This window comes from Trachinotus anak, unplaced genomic scaffold (genome assembly GCF_046630095.1).
Source record: "Trachinotus anak isolate AG129_WGS33_773 ecotype Australia unplaced genomic scaffold, CSIRO_AGI_Tana_v1 ptg000012l, whole genome shotgun sequence".
NCBI classification, from domain to species: domain Eukaryota; kingdom Metazoa; phylum Chordata; class Actinopteri; order Carangiformes; family Carangidae; genus Trachinotus; species Trachinotus anak.
The window spans coordinates 7546024-7561213 of NW_027273863.1; the positions used below are offsets into that span (position 1 = coordinate 7546024).

Below are 15190 nucleotides of genomic sequence, written 5' to 3' on the forward strand. Positions count from 1 at the left end.
TGCATTTTCAATTGGATAAGTGATTTTGCTAATGTCTGCTTACAATGAGTGACAAGTTGAGGGTGAGAGAGAAAGAGACTGAGAACAGGAGGCAGCAAGTGTTTCACCCAATCTGTTACTTTCACTTGTTAAAGGGCTCTTTTATGAGACTAGTTCTAAATTTAAGATTTTAAAAGTAAAGGCTGTTAATTTAGTTAATTTAATATATACTTCCTGTTGAAAATATGTTGCTCATTATGCTAAGATTTCCATTTGTATTCCATATGTATATGACAACAATTGACCTTACGCCAACATTGTATTAACAAGGTGTGTCAGTCAAAGCATAAAGTTAACTTCATGCTGAAGTCGAACCACTGAAAAAGCACCACCACTACAAAAGTTGAACTACTTTACTAAAGTGCAACAAGTGCCGAAAAGCAGAGGAAGCAAAAAGAGAGAAAAGAATATCAAAGCTTTCAGGAAGACCAAAGGTCATCATCAACTGTCTCAATAAACTCAGTGGGGGACATCTTGTCAAAAAGTTGGAAAACAAGATGTGGAAACAGCGCTGTGCCTCTTACCCTGCTATGCTATGTCTGCACAAAGTTTGACATACAACAAAGAGTCTTGTCTCACTGCTTCCTGTTCAGTTGAACACATAGATGAACACCAGTGAAGCCGTACAGTGACTGGCTGAATATTGAAAGTAAGGCTGGATATTGGAAATGGCAGCTCTCATGCTGTCTCTGCATAATAATTACCCAGTGGTTAGTGGTGAAGTGGCAGTGGCAGCAGCTATCAGTGTCTACATGGTTCTGCATGTTATGAAGCATCTGTGGTGAGACATAACAACCCTTTGGAGATGAGACAGTCAGGACCTGTTAGATGTCTCGCTATGTCTGTATCACCTAAGATACTGTTGACAGAGAGAAGAGTCTGACTGTGCCACTCGGGATTTACATTGTTTCAATCTAATGAAACAGCTAACAAAGACAGAAGTCCTGTTGATCTTCTTCTGCCGGTCAAAGTGGGCCACTTAATGGCTACTACACTTCAGTTCTGGTAGCACATGATGAACTGATTTGAGACTGATTTGAGAGTTGTGCCACTCTGGGCAGTTCTGGGCAGCTCTGTCACTATAGAATGCCATTAATGGTTCCACTGATGGTATGAAGCCTTGGTGACTGTTTGGTGATCATGGGGTTATGATCTGTGGCGCGTGTGCTCAGTCCACCTCTTAAAAAGCTTTGCCTTTCAGAAGTGATGTGAGGATTTAACCCACTGACCTGCTCATTGAAACGCTGCTTTCTTTCACATTCTTGTAACCTGTTTGTGTCAGCAATTTTGTCCTCTCAAGTGACTTTCTGTGAGAAAAAAGTGGTCAGCAACAACCATCAAAAGCATTTTGCCCTGCCATGTTCTAGGCGTTCTCAATGCCTTCGTATGAGGGTCATTCAAGTCTATTGACTGAATGGCTTGTTACCTATTATCAGCAATGCCCTGGTACTTCATGTGACTGCAACTAGAAACCAACTTTTGTGCTCAGTGTGTTGAACATGCTGAGGAAAATGGTGAAGCCCACTATGCCTGTTACACTGTGGTGGATTTTCTGCTGAAAATCTGAACACAAACACAGAAATGAAAGCAGACACTGATCAAGCCAAAGACTAAAAATATTAATATTATTATTGATCAATAAGGGTGTTACAATGCCCGAATGGCCGTAGGAGGCAAATGAGGAGAGATGAGTCCTGGAATGAATTTTGCAGCATGGAAATCTTTTTTTATTTTGTTACATGTCACCGTGCACAACCATCTACCCATCACCTTCCAGCCCATCACAATGAACAGATTGCCTGCCTTATATAAGGGGGCCTTATATATATATTACTGCAACCCATCGTTATAAAGGGTATAATGGGAGAAGGCTCACACAAAGTTGGCAAGTATAATCCATTCTTGTCCCAACATTACAGAGTTAGGCTAACCCTTTTATAGAAGAAGAAGGAGGGACAAAGAAATGAACCCAGATGGTTGAGATATATATCACCTTATGTTTATAACCAATAGCAAACAACCATGAGACATACACATACATATCTACTACTTACATATATGTCAGACACAGGAAACCTAAAGTTTCTCAAACCACATGCAGCCCTTTGACCTCTTTAAACATAAACAAAATGAGGAGAACGGTAGGCTTCTTCAAGATATAACAAAAGCACATTTATTTTTAATAATGCAGTTAACATCAAAAGTGCCTGAGTGAGTAGTCAACTAATGATTTTACTTCCACATTTTGAAAATGAAAAACCAACCATTTAACCTTCTATTACTTTCACAACAGCAGCCCAACTCCCTGGTCCTGCATCTGTTGGAAACCCTCAATGCCATCACAGGAGATAGATGCCCTTTATGTAGCCAGACAGAAACTAAGGGAGTGGGGCACCCCAGTGGCTCACCTGGTGCATACCATGACAGCTCAGTCCTTACTGCAGCGGCCCAGGTTTGAGTCCTTGCCAAGGCCCTGCTGCATGCCAAAAAATAACTTAAAAGAAAAGAAACTAAGAGAATGAAGGTTGGGGCAGTGGGTGGACATGTAGCATAACTGACTTTTAAGGGGCTCTTTGTGTGTTTTCTCTGCCATCAAACATGGTTTCTTGCCGGAAGTGGGTGGTGGTGATTGTCGCTTGACAAGAGCTTCAGCCATTGTTGCGTTTACAAGACAAGAGGTTATGATACACCCTCTGGACAGTGCTATGCCTTCAAGGCAGATTTGTGGCTACAGTGAGTCGCTTGTGAAAAGTGACAAGATGGGCTGGGGCTAGCTGGTTAGCATGCTATCTTCAGTAGAAGAAAAGACATATATAGGTGGGAAGAGTTAACACTGGTGAGTGAAGGAATGAAGTTTGATGCTGAACTCGCAATATTTCTTCTACACTGGTGTGATGGAATTTTTGTATGCTTTTGTAGTAACAATGAGATAATCTTATACTTATTGTAATTAGTCTGTAGCCTTAGTTGTGTACTGTTAGGAGTAGCTGGTGAACCCTACTTTTATGGCCCCACTGGAATAAACTTCCTGGATATAGGGAAGATGGCAGGATCATGTCTTGATCCCCACAGGGGATTACACTCAGTTGTAAATTCCTGAGATCACGACCTGCTTTTATTGTACCCCAATTGTTTACTTCCACCATCTGTACAGGAATATCTGTGACGCTTCAAACACAGGGCCAGAGGTATATCAGAAAGAATAAAAATGAGGTGAAGCCTTCAGTCAGCGGAGCACAACTCTGAACTGCTTACCGCCATGTGGTTCTGTGTGTTGCTTCCTCTCTATAGAGAATAAACCTTTTGGTGCATGCTACCCTGCCAGTCTTGTTTTTTTACTCTCTACAAGCAGACAACAAATTTCCATAACACTGGTAAGTATTGGTGTTAATGCAATGCATCCTATGCAGCTATAGCAAAACTAACAAATAGGTCCTTAAATGCAACAAACTGGAGCTTGCCTCTGATCGCAGACCTGTAAGTAACATTTGCCCTTCCAATAACTTTCATGGTTTTTCCCTAAGCAAGGGTTGTGTTTGCCTAAACTTAACCACAGGTTTCTTTGCAACAGTCACAATCCTTATTTAACATTAACAATACCAGAAAGTGTGAATTGTCCAGAATCAACATTCTTGTCTGGCAGAAGTCATGATAGCTGCTTTGTGTAATATAAAGGTCTGGCTACATACGTTGTCTGGGGTCTGTACCAAACAAGCTGGTTCCCTTACGTCTGGAGAATATGATTTGTAGGCTGCAGCATCTCTGTAGCACTACAGTGCTTCATTTAAAATGGTATGTTGTGACATATTTTATCTTTTGTCAAAAAATTGTAGTTTTTTATATTTTTTAGATTTTTATATTGCAGCATTTCGATAACATTTCAATTAACTGTTCAGCCCCAGACCAGATGGCCAGAGATATTACCATAAACACATTTCCTCAAACTGATAATATTGTCTCAGTGAATCCACATCAACTGTTACAGGTGTACATCTCCACAAATACTATATTATAACCAGCAAAGTATTTTGTGGAAAGACAGGACAGGCTGTCTCCAAGGTACAGAGTAAAGGCACTGAAATCTATACACCATCTGTCAGGGTCTAATAAATAGTGAATGGACACCCGGATACATTTTCAATCCATTTTAGGATTATGATTTCATGCAGATCTTCCTGTTTTACACCAATCTCCACACCAACACACAGCCACAGCTGCTGATGGACAGATAGGAAGGCTCTGAATAATTGAGGGCCTCCAGCAGCAGGTTGAAAGCATAACAATGCATTCAGGGTATTTGGCTATACTTTAAATTCTGGGCATTTCCACCCACATCCAAGACCTATTCACAACACAGAGGCAAACACTAGACCACAGATTAGACCATTTTCAGGTCTTCCTCCTGGGCTAATGTGGTTTGATGCCACTCTTGAGTAAACGTAGTATACTTAGTATACTTTCAGTAGTTTCATGTATACTTATAGTCTACTACATTTTCTCACGAGGTGCAAAATATGATGATGCTCTCTCACAGCATCTGGTTAGAGTGAAGTCAAAGCAATCCAACTATACAACAATATTAAATATTGACACATACTGAAAAAGAGAAAAGGACATAAAACACACATAGATTAGCTACACAGATACATACATTTAAAGCCATGAATTAATTCAAATGTATACAAGTTGAAGATGCCCTTCAAACTGCAACAGTAAAGAGATGTGATGTTGATGTGTGCCAGTGCTGAAAAACACCACCAATATAATGGCAGTAATAAGTCTAAGGTAGCAGCTCCTATGGGCATCCTTTAAAGCGTAAATCGGGCCTATATTTTTCATTCTGTCAACCCTATGAGAAGACAAAAACCAATCATGAATTGATACCAACTGATCCCACTGTTTCTGTAGCCAAAGCCTGATATATCCTCTTCTGTGTATATATGTTCCTCTGTGCCACAGAGTTCCATTGTTGTCCAAAAAATATTAAAAGGACCATAAATTAATCATGTTCCTTTATTACAATGAATCATTACAGTGAACATAGGCACTGTTGAAGTCCCCAACCAATGCACTATTTAGATATATGCGACATGATTTTAAAGATTTCGATGTTTTGTAAGAATGACTGGGCTTGGGAGAGAGAGATGGATGGACTAACACATTGTTGGCTCTGGTCTTCTCATGGGATTTGTAAACACTCACAGAAATATAGTATTTGGCGAGGCTTACTTTTTTTTTTTTTTTTTTTTTAAAACCACATCACAAACTCATCTCATAGCCATCGACTTGACATTGAACTTCTGCACATCGCTGTCCATCAAACGCTTACTGGGTATAAAGAGATACGAAGAGAGAGAGTGAGAGATGGCTCAGGACATCACTAAAAATTCCCCTCATGATGTATCTATGAGCAATATATTCGTCCCCTTTTTCAGTGTGTCTGCAACCTATAGGTCATCTAAGAGTGAAGGCTAGCAAGGAGATGTAAAGCAAATGAGACGATCAGCACCTCTCAGTGGAGCTGATGTGCACTCCCCGCTCTCCTCAGGTGTCCAAACAGCACACTGAAGAGCACTCGAAAGATGGAAGAGAAGGAGATGGAGACAACAGACAAGTGGTAGGGGATGAAGTTAGTTAAGACACAGGCATCAAGGCTAAGGTCAAGGGAAAGGTGAAGACAATGACAGATGAATAGATAAAGCATGACAGGGAGAGAGGAGCAGTGAGATGCACTGACAGAATTTCGGAGAGATAAGGTTGGAGGTGATTCAGACAGTTTCATCTCATACTGGTCACATCAGGTTTGGTTGATGCTTTTTCATGATCTTGGCTGATGCCGTATGGGTAGAGGATGACAACAAAAGGGGCAAATGTCAGGCATCATCTCAGACAATGAGGCTTTCATTCATTTATTTATTTGATCTTTTAAAGCAGGGGACGCCTGCTTGGATCCAGGAGTTTTTGTTTCTGTGTGACTGTGCAGACAGAGAATTTCATTAGAAGTTTTCTCATGTCGGCTTTTGCAAGAGGAGACATCAGTTTTGTTTATTTGTATATAAGTCCAGCATAATCCAAAAAATATGAGGTGGGCAATTTTATCATATTCAATATCCAGACTACAGAGCTGGATGCAAAAATGAATAGATCCTACTCCTTAATTGAGTTCTTTGTGACACTAATAATGAAAACTTAGAATTGTTGTCACCGCAGCCTGAGAACAGTTCAGTTGCAGATAGTCAATCACTTTAGTACATTATACTTAATGCAGTTTAAGTGATCTAAATGAAATAAGCCAATGGCAGGAAGCATTAGGCTTCTTTTATAGACATCAGCAGATAACCCACTACTTCATTTGACAATTGTGTGATTTAATTTGATCCAGTAAACTCCCCGGTGTTGTGAAGCATCCTGCAGACCACAGAGCGTAATAAAAAATAAGTAATAGATCTGGGCGCTCAAGTCTGAAAAATAATGACTGTCACACAGAAACTTGTGAACGGAATGACAACCATCTGATTTCCTCTCAGGATTTCCGGGCACATTCTCAATTCAGCAAAAGGCTGCGCTGTGTTTGTATTGTGTGTATCAATCATTTCTTCACACTGCAATCAGTCACTGGAACTTTCAAGTCCCACGGTTTGGATCTCCTGCAACAACTCATTTCTGTGAGCCATTGATGTAACGCGTCCTTACAGATGAGTCGCCTCAAACAGTCTGTTCCTCAGCAACACATCTATCCAAGTTTGTGTTTGAAGTGGCTGGCCTGAGGAGTAAGATGATTCTGTTTCCTGTTGCAGCTTTTTCAGGTCCATCATACAAGGTCCCTATTTGTCCTTGATAGCCATTAAAGTTTTGAAAATGTACATAAATAGACACGTGTCATTGAAAGTGCTTGACTTTATATATTTATTTTTATAGTTTTAATGTTAGTTAATAGGTGCCTAAATGTTGGTGTCTGCATGTGTGCAAGAGGCCATCATTGTAACACAGCACAATTGAGACATGTTCACACATTCAAGCCTCTCTCTTTTTAATTGTTGTCTGTGAGCTTCTGTAAGGCTGGTCTCTTCTCCTTAATAATTCTTAGTGTTGTAAGAGTAACCTTGATCCGTGTCTCAAACTATGCCATGTTGGGTCGTTCAGTTTGAGGGATTCTGGCCCGGCAAGTCCTTGAAAAGTCCTTGAATTCGATGTTTAAGAAGGTGTGGGAACCCTGATCATGCTTATGTGCAGCCACAGTAGTCGGTTACAATACACGTTAGCTACAGCAGAGACTTAAGTGAGGCCCAGAAGACTGTAACTGTCATTTCTGAGCTGCCAAGGACTCTCAGCACTGTTTACCTCTCTTTTTTATTACATCAGAAAAATAACAAATTGGCTCTTAGTCTTGCATTTAAAATGCTGTGCTTGATTAAAGGACCAGAATGGAGAATTTAGATGCATCTGTTGGCATAGTGGAATATTAATATTCAGAATTATTTTCATTAGTGTATAAATAACCTGAAACTAAGAATTGTTGTGTTTTCATTATCTTAGAATCAGCCCTTCATATCTACATAGGGAGTGGGTCCTCTTCCACAGAACTGGCCATGTTGCACCGCCATGATTCTACAGTAGCCCAGAATGGACAAATGGAACACTGGCTCGACAGAGCGCATAGTCTGAAGGTCATCATAGGTTCTCCTACAGCTTTGGAAAGGGAGGGGTGAGGGGAGGGTTATTCAATTGGTTGCAGTCTGCCTCATTGCTAGATACCAATAAGTCATACATGCTGGTCTTTTAAGAGCCAATTTTGGCTTGAAACATTGTTACATTTCTCAGGTAATAAAACAGAAATAATATATAGAAATATAATGTATCCAACTGTGTTGCATAGTGTGTGGGAGGTAGAAATGAAGCAATAAGCCATCTTATCTCCATCTGCAGTGACCGCTCTCAGGACTTTATGATGATTTACTGCTGGTTTAAGAGATTTGAATGGATCATGCTGAACTCAAACACTACAGTGACATGAAAACAAGTCCCACTCTTACAGGCACAAAATTACAGTTCAATCCGAGTCCACTCATTCAACTCAGTGTTTCTTTGAAGTTCACTAAAAGTGTACACATCTCTTCTGAGAGTCTCTACAAGTAGAACATGAAAGTAGTATAACAATACAGACAACAGTGCATCCACAGTATTATATGTAATGCCAAAGGGGTAAATTGAAGTATGGTGCTATTTAAATTTTCCAATTAAAAAGATGATCATATAAAGCCAATATAAGGCCCAACTATGAGGTAAGTCAGCCAAAAGGCTCCTGAAATCATGTCACAAATGCATTTCCCATGTAGGTCAAACTGTGATTGAAGGTCTGAAAACTAATTTAAAAACTGCAGTGAAATATGACCAGACTGCCATGTTAGCACAGACATGATTATAATTACCATAAAGTGAAAAATGTTGATCAACCTGAAGAAGAGTAACAGTGAAGTAATAGATCTGGCTTCCTGTGGAAAATACCACCATCATGAACTGTAAGACTATTAGCAAATGCGGTTGATTTTTCTCTCATCTCATCTTATTTTGAAACCCTCAACCCTTCATCTGTTTACTCTAATATCACCAGAATATTAAAAAATAATAGCACAACACTACAAAATAATGGTTTTAAAAAATATTTTACTTCCACAGTAACAGCACAGACCGAAGCTGGAGATTCCCCCAATTAGCTAAAACCTCTGTTTTGATTATTTTAGAGTAAGGGCCATTAGTAAATTAATATTTAAGACAAAACACAAAACTGGCTCCTGCATAACAGCAAGCCCCATCCCAACTGTGAAGAGGCAAAGCAACATAACACAACTTGCACTGTGCCTGTTCCACACACACACAATCCTGACCTGCAGTGTTTTGAACTATTGCATCTACTGAATTATATGTGTATAAGAATTATTAATCAGCACATGCACATGTAGAGAAGTTAGAGGTAAAGTAGAGCGTGGCAGTCTGTCGTTTTGTGCTAAACAAATGTAGAAAATGTAATGAAGAGACTGACAATTGTCTTCAGTATGGATAAATAGCTGGCCCCTAAGACCCCAGCTTTGCTTTGGGGCCCTCACCAATTAGAAATTATAGTTAACTAATCGTGGAATGAACCGGTGTGAAAAGACTGTGTCTGAAAGGAATAAGAATGCACATAAATAGATTTTAACTAAGCCAGTTATTTGGCGTATGTCACTCAGAAAATCACAGGCCATGTCAAACTGTCAGTCAAGATGAATCAGTTTTAAACACTGAAATGGGAAGACGCTGAAATGACAAAACTTGTCAGTTTGTGTGCAATGGTTTCACTGCTGGAGTCTGTTCCTCTTGACAGTAAGTAATTACAGAGTCTTTTGGAATGAAGCTTCTGCAGTTTATTAACAGATGAGTGGCCCTTTTGAAGCACTGCTCTGTGACTTGTGTGGTCTCATACCTAACAGTTACTCCTGACTAATTCTTGATGAAATGTGACTTACTTTTGCAGCAGTGTTTGTAAGTATGATTAAGTTACATTGATGGAATAGTTCGACATTTTGGATAATATGCTTATGCAATATGCTAGAGTTAAATGAAAAGATAGATACCACTCTTACATCTTAATATGAACCCTCTTCAAGTTAGCCGCAACTTATCAAAAAACAAACAAAGTATAATGTGTCAATCGGTGAGCTTTAGACACGCTGGTAGATAGATTTTGTTACCTTTGGACAGAAACAGGCTAGCCGTCCTAAGCTAGGCTAATAATCCTGGCTGTAGCTTAACACTGAGAGTCATTGTGATTTTCTCATCTCTCTGCAAGAGAACAAATAAGAGAATCTCCCAAAATATTGTGTGTGCAGCTCCATTAACCTCATGATTCATCCAAAATGTTTGGCTGTTTATATCCTAACCTTGCGGTGTCTGTGTGTGGAAATACAAAGCAGTGAACTTTAGTTTGTAGCTACCTGAGAAATTGCAAATGGACTCAGAGTTTATGAGGCAACAGTGATGGTCCCTCTGTCCCCTATATGCCCTTTAAGTTTTCAGTTTTAGCAGCAAACACAGTACAAAGAAGAAGAGACCATCCAGAGTGAACTTACCTATCACCAGGCCTCTTGGCTGTGACCGCCGCTGATTGTTGATGGGACAAATGCACACCAGCTGCTACTTGTATCTGTACAGCATTTTTAGTCTTCAACTCGCCTCAACTCACAGTTTCCATAGTAACGGGCTGGGAGGAATTGAAGACTGAAAATGACATACAGGACATTTGGTGTCCCTCTCCCCCATTTTCGCTCTCTCTCCCATTGTCATGAGGTCGATGATGTGTGGGCTAAAATGTCCCTGTAAGGTCAGTTAGCTGCGGTTGTGGTGGCGGTGGGGGCTTGAGCATGAGGGGAGTGTTAGATGGAACAGACAGCAAAGGAATGGAGGCTCTTGCACCTCCAGGTGACACGGCAACATCTGGAACAGGATGTCATTTGTGTTCATTTCCAACTACACAATAAAATAACTTTTTAAATCGTAACCATGTGAGCAAAGTTAAACCTCAAAGCAGAGTATTTCACTTGACTGGCTGTGGAAACTGATAAGATTTATTCTCCAATGTACAGTACTGTATAGAATTCTCTGTACAGTACATGAAATCCCTCTGACCGAGTTTGAAGAGAATATTTTCTAAAACCTTGCACAGCATTTTGTGCTATACTTAATAGACCAGAGAGAGATGATAAAGATTACATTGAAGAAAAATTTTTATCGGTCGGCCCCCATGGGAGTGAAGGGCAATCTTGTTATTTTCTGCTATTTTTTCTCACCATGATGAACTGCGTTTCAGAAAGGACCAAAACATCTTAAATCTTAACTCTATATGTTTTATTTTGTACAAAAAGTTTTACTGGAGAAAAGAACTTGATAAGGAAGTATAAAAACAAAGTGGAATTCTGAACAGTTAACTTTTAGAAAGCTATGCATCCAGAAAAATAAATCCCAAATCAAAGTAATAAACAGTAAATATCTTCAACAATAGGGTATGAAGTCTGTGAAAGTAGAATTATCATCTGTCAACCAACTCTGCCGACACAAAAGCTTTCACAAAGACACAGAAAAGTATAATTCTGGCTATTTTCAACCAGCCCCTTTTTTCCCCTAGTTTTTCCATTATGTTGGTAGAGTCTGGTCAGACTTCATTTTCCTCACTTTACAGCTCCATGCACAGCACCTGTCATTTACCAGGAGTGACGCTCTCTGAAAACACCAAGAAAACCAGGATAAGCTCCAGCAGTCAAACCCAGAATCCAGTTTCTGATTATCCACTGCTTAAAACACGTGCATGCTGCAGCATAAGGTAGCTGACAAGCCCTGCCAACTGTTTAAATATTCTGATGCCTCGTTGACAGTACATATAGGATGTTGTGTAATTGCAATCTGTCATGACACATCTGTAAATGTGCCTAGGTCCATGTGCTACACAGCAGCTTTATATTCACTGATGTTGACAAGTCATTACATAAGTAAGGGCTGTAGTGAATTTGTTTGTGTGGGTGTTCCACTGAGCAACGCGTGCTTTGAAAGGTTCGAATCTTAACTAAAGCAAGTGTACATATAATATAACACAAAGGCAGAAAGTAAAGTAAATGAAGAATATAAACAACAGGGTCGTATTAACTTCTCATGGGGTCCCTGGGACAAAAACGAGGTGTGGGCCCTATAGATATCCCATTTATAGAATGCACAGAACAAGGTCTCAAAATGAGGTTAGTGCAGTTTATATTTGGCTTTTGTTGTTGATCAAATTATTAGAAACTAAATTCCACATACTAAACATGGAGCCTCCACCAAACAGGCCCAAAGATGGAAAAAATGTTCGGTAACAAAGAACAAAAAGTAATTTTATGTAATAGATTTTTTTTTTTTTAACCAACCAGGGTCCCCTCATATCCATCTCAACCCCAGACTTAGAACCAAAGGTAATGGTCTAGGGCAGGAGTGTTCAAATATATGTTCTGTCAGCATTTCAAAAGAAAATAATAGCTGTAATATGAAATAACTACGTTACAGAGTGCTTTTGAAAATGAAAAAGAACGTGTAATTTGACTTTCCATTTTTCGCCTTTATGATTAACTCTGACAGCAAACCAACAATTTTATAATAAACAATCTCAATACATCTTAATTGACCAGCTTTAACACATCCTTTTCTCTTCCTTTCCCTCTTCTATTCCACTTTCCTCAATTATATCTCCGATATCATCTCTCGCCGTGTGTGTGTATCTCACTGACATACTCGAGTTCAATTATTGTCTGAGTAGTGTCATGTGACCATTGCCGTGAAGGCTAGAAAAGTTGCACCGGTTAGAAAGAGTGAGCTGCAGCCTCAAAATGAGTTTTATGAACACACAATCACCAATCAAAGCATCTAATACGGAGAGCTCCAACCTGGGGATGAGAGTCTGCATGGTAGCTAATGGCTCGCTCCTTCTTGTGTTTGCTCTGTAACTGCATGTGATGATGTCCCTGCAGTTGTGTGTGTGTCCTCAGCCTAAACAGAAAGGCAAACTTGTTTGACAGTGTAAAAGGTGTTCTTGCCTTTTTTAGTAGGTTCACCTGTGTTTAAAAAAATGCTGATACCAGCTAATTTTGGTGTAAAAAGCATATTAGTGATCTCTGTTCTCGGGGCCCTGGGCAGTTGCCTGCTTTGCCTGGTTGGTCCAGCCATGGTCAACAATGATAATAAAGGCTTAAATGAGCAGTTAAAGCTTGAATGTTATGATCATTAATCAATCAGTGCACTGCCATATATTATTTAAAATGCCTTTGAGTCAGTTTTAGGACTCAGCTGTTAGATGCTGTATCTGAGGCTCTACAGTGAAGCCAGTGATTCAACACAGTGAGTCATAATGATAGAAAACACCAGGAAATTAAGACCTTGTTAGAAGTGTCTCATCATATACTTCTGGGGGAAAAACTGCATCAGCGCTCCCTTTGGTTAAGCAATGTGTCTCATTAAATCTGATTTAAATTCACCAAAGACCTTTGCTAGAAATAGCCTGATCTAATTTTCACGAAGGAGAATCTCGGATCCATTTCAAACATTGTTCTGGACTCTCAGCTCTGTCTTGGCTGAACCTGAAACGGCTAAATAAAGAGGCTCCAAGTGAATGATTCAACAAAAACACACTTGTTTTCATCAGGCTGTGGACTGAATTAAATAACACAAACAAGCCTGAGTTGCATGATAAATGTGACACTACTTTTAAGGTCTGCTGTGATTAATTATTTGGATACAAAGGCTTTGTGTCCTCTGGTCCTTAATCAATAATCTAGTATGTGTGTACAGCTATAATCAGAAGTGGCTCTCCGCATGTTGGCCACTAGAGGCATAACACGAACCTGATGTTGGAGTTCACTTCTCAACTCTGGCTGTCTGTGTGCTTTCATCCTGTCTCTTGTCTCTCTGGCCCTCCAGCCTGAAAAGCCCGAGCAGGGCCTGTGCCGACTAGTTCAGTCTCTGTTGACCCAAAAACTATCTGTCTTTTCCTTTCAGTTTGTGACAGTCATGTGTTTGCAGTGTTTCCTCCACTGCTGTATTGAGGTTTCAGGCATGTGTGTCAACAAATTTAAGAAAATGTATTTTCACAATCAGTTCCTTACTATAAGTACCGGGATCCTATGTGAACACACCATATTCTCTCCCATTGAGTTATGATTGTGTCACATTTTGGGTTTGACAGGGACAGTTGGTGGGTTATTTGGTCACTGTTAAGAGTGTTAAACTACGTAAAAATGTTTTTCTCTTTCTTTCTTTTTGTTTTTTGTTTTGTCATTATTTTTCAACTTTGATTGTTGCCTCTCCTCATGGATATTTTAAGGAATAGTTTGACATTTTGGGAAATATGCTTATTCGCTTTCAAAGTTCAGTGCGATGAGACAATAAGAGCCTTTAAATGTAAGGCTAAAGCCAGCAGCTGGTTACTGGTTAGCTCAGCACAAAGGGGAAACAGCTGTCCTATCTGAAGGAAACCAAATCTGCCTATCTGCAACCCAAAAGCTAAATCATTTACACATATTATCTCATTGTTGTTTTATTGGTACAAAACAAAACAGCATTTCCAACAAAAATGGCTGCAATTCCCTGCTGGTCCACGGCATGTGACAAACAACAAATATATGTGACCTTTAACACATTGTATTTATTTCTTTAATATTTCTATTAATTTCACATAATATATGCCAGAGATCCTACTCTCCATCTACCCACATGGGAAGAGTAAGACAAAATAAAAATTAATTAAGAATAAAACACTCCTGAGTGTGTACAAAGGTGGCTCTGTTTGTCAGAGTGCTTCATCTCTCTGGGTTTTTCAAAGAAGGCCTCTAATGCCTGTGCATATGGAAACGCCTCTGGTGCTGGTCCCTTTGAGTCTGTTTCTCAAATCAGTTGTGACCTGAAAAACAGATGAAAAACAGATGAAAGACACTTGGCTTTAAATGAACTATGCAGAAATTATATGCAAAATACATTTGGTGCTGAAAGAAAAAAAATCACTTACACTGTTCATTGAAAAATCTCTCTTGCACGCTGGAGATGGGGATGACCAGCTCTGCTGCAGCTAGAAGGCAGACGTGAAGTCACGTGTGCTGAATACGCTGCTGAGTCTTGTGGCGGATGCCGCAGTATAGTTCTCGCTTTCTTCCATAAAATTTGAAGCTACTACCAAAGTCAGAGAACAATTACACGACAAGGAGAGAAGGAGCTGCTTTACCTGGTCTGTGCTTGTAAAATACCCACTGTGTTCAAACGTAACACCAGAGAACGTCTCTCTGTGTTTTTCTGCAGAGTGTGAGCGATTCCCCTCTGCATGTAGAGCAGAATTAGGATGATACCCACTAATTATAAAAATGAAAAAGACAGAAATTCATTTTTTGATTTGCCTGACATCATCTACAACAAAGCTCTCAGAGAGAGCCCCCCCTCAGCTGGCTGATCCTGGGACACAAGCAGAGCCCCCCAGATAGAAACCCCTGTAGAGTAAACCATACTAAAACAAAAAGAAAACTTCTTGACACATTGGATAAGTGGATGAATGATACTCGTACTCAGTGGCAGATTACCTGACCACTGTGACTGATCCTAAACTAAGGAA

The 15190-nt window shown here is 39.7% G+C and overlaps 1 protein-coding gene and 1 long non-coding RNA gene across 3 annotated transcripts in view; one reads left to right on the forward strand and one right to left on the reverse strand.

The window, feature by feature from the left end:
- The window catches only part of LOC139628630 (uncharacterized), a 175479-nt gene that overhangs the window by 57725 nt on the left and 102564 nt on the right, over nt 1–15190 (forward strand). The window lies entirely within an intron of this gene.
- The window catches only part of LOC139628629 (vertebrate ancient opsin-like), a 70428-nt gene that overhangs the window by 3199 nt on the left and 52039 nt on the right, over nt 1–15190 (reverse strand). The window lies entirely within an intron of this gene.